At 30.5% G+C, this 1,676-nt stretch overlaps 1 long non-coding RNA gene across 1 annotated transcript; it reads left to right on the top strand.

The window, feature by feature from the left end:
• The first annotated feature begins 305 nt into the window (after window positions 1-305).
• Window positions 306-1,470, top strand: LOC143197217 (uncharacterized). Its single transcript, XR_013005958.1, has 4 exons — window positions 306-510; window positions 585-866; window positions 933-1,206; window positions 1,360-1,470. It is a non-coding gene; the product is annotated as an uncharacterized LOC143197217 (long non-coding RNA).
• The last annotated feature ends 206 nt before the right edge of the window (window positions 1,471-1,676 follow it).

The raw sequence follows: 1,676 nt of genomic DNA, 5'->3' as shown, positions 1-1,676 counted from the left end.
TTTTTAGCAATGACTCGTGGATATTTGTGACGTCGGAACATTACAGCGTTGCCGCATCAATTCTGAGTTTCTATTCAGTTTGTCTTTGACATACGAAAAAATTCTAATCGAAATAAAATAATAGAACAAAAATGTTACCAAATATAACGTATTTTAACATTATACTATATCCAAAAACTACAGTTAATTATATAGCCATAATAATTTATAGGTAAAAGTTAAAATCTCTTATCACTAATGCTTTCAAGAATTTTACATACCTCTGACAGCTGGTCGCCGTCCGGTTGTCAGATGTACGCTAAATTATTCAAAATATAGTTATAATTATTACAGGTTATAAACCGGCAAACATTATTTTAGTCCTTTATTTTGATCAATTTTAAGTCGCTCCGAAATATATCATATCACTTTGTTTGAAAATGCCAAAAACAATAGATAATCAGGGTCACAAATTGATTGCGGCTTAATAGGTTATTAGGCCCCCTTTTGCCGGTAAATTCCGTTAGAGAGGTAATTATTGATGATTTTTTATATTTTATATTATATTTTATCGATATAAACATAATTTAATAAATTTATTTTAGAGAAATTTGTCTCTGAAAAATATACTTCCAAAAATTAAGACATGTAGCTTTTTGAGGGATGTAAGAAATCCTTTCATATACTCTTACAGGGCATAGGGTTTAAATGGTGTAAATATAACCCTCGGAGAGGTTTAATGGAACTTCCAGACATTACCTTAAAAAGAATTCAATTAAAGGCATAAAATAATATAAGAAACTTGAATATTTAAAAATGGTTCATTGTGGCACTTTTGGCAAGACAGTAACAATAACAGTAAAGACAATAAAAATTAATGGAAAAAGGTAAAAGTTACAATAGCATTCAATTGGGTTTTGATGGTCATTATATTTATTAATGGTTAATTGCAGATATATTGCTGGTTGAGAAGGATATTCCAACAAATACTGTTGGGATTTGTGGAAGAAAGCATTGTCAACCATAACACCTTCGGTTTGGATGAACTCGATATGACATACGAAGGAAGTAATTGATTCCATACAGATTAGGGATTATCGGTTTAGTGATTGAAATGACAGTGAGTAGTAAAGTGAAAGTGACTGAATTAAATTTCAGGATATGTGATAATGCTGTGCAATGCTGAAAATTCCTGAGACAGAGTGATGGGATTGGAAACAACTAAAGGTATGCACATAGTTAATTGAATGTAACTATAAAAAATGGTACTATAGGGCATGAAAGATTTATATGCACAGATATGATTGTAATTGTTCAAAATTAAACATAACCATTAGGTTAGAGCGTATAAGGCGAGAATAAATACTAACTGTTTTGTAGATATGGTAAATGCATTAGACATAATTCAGTGATTAATTTAATCAAGACTGATGTACACAGGTAGTAGCAGAAGAAATAAAAATACAGTGATACCAAGATTACAGGGTAATAAAATAGGATAGTAAAAAGTAAATATGCTCTCGAACGTAAGTAAAATACGTTTCTTATATATACAATTGTTAATTAGGTGGATTAGGTCTCCAAGGGGATAACACTACATAGAAAAACACGCCTAGAAACTCTACCTCATGGATGGCGTGGAAAAGAGTTAAATGTAAACAAAACAAATCTAACCTACAAACTATTATACTTGTGTT

This window comes from Rhynchophorus ferrugineus, unplaced genomic scaffold (assembly GCF_030347505.1).
Source record: "Rhynchophorus ferrugineus isolate W39M unplaced genomic scaffold, kcgeb_rfMv2 rfM5, whole genome shotgun sequence".
In the NCBI taxonomy this organism is placed as follows: domain Eukaryota; kingdom Metazoa; phylum Arthropoda; class Insecta; order Coleoptera; family Curculionidae; genus Rhynchophorus; species Rhynchophorus ferrugineus.
This window is presented reverse-complemented; position numbering and strand designations above follow the sequence as displayed.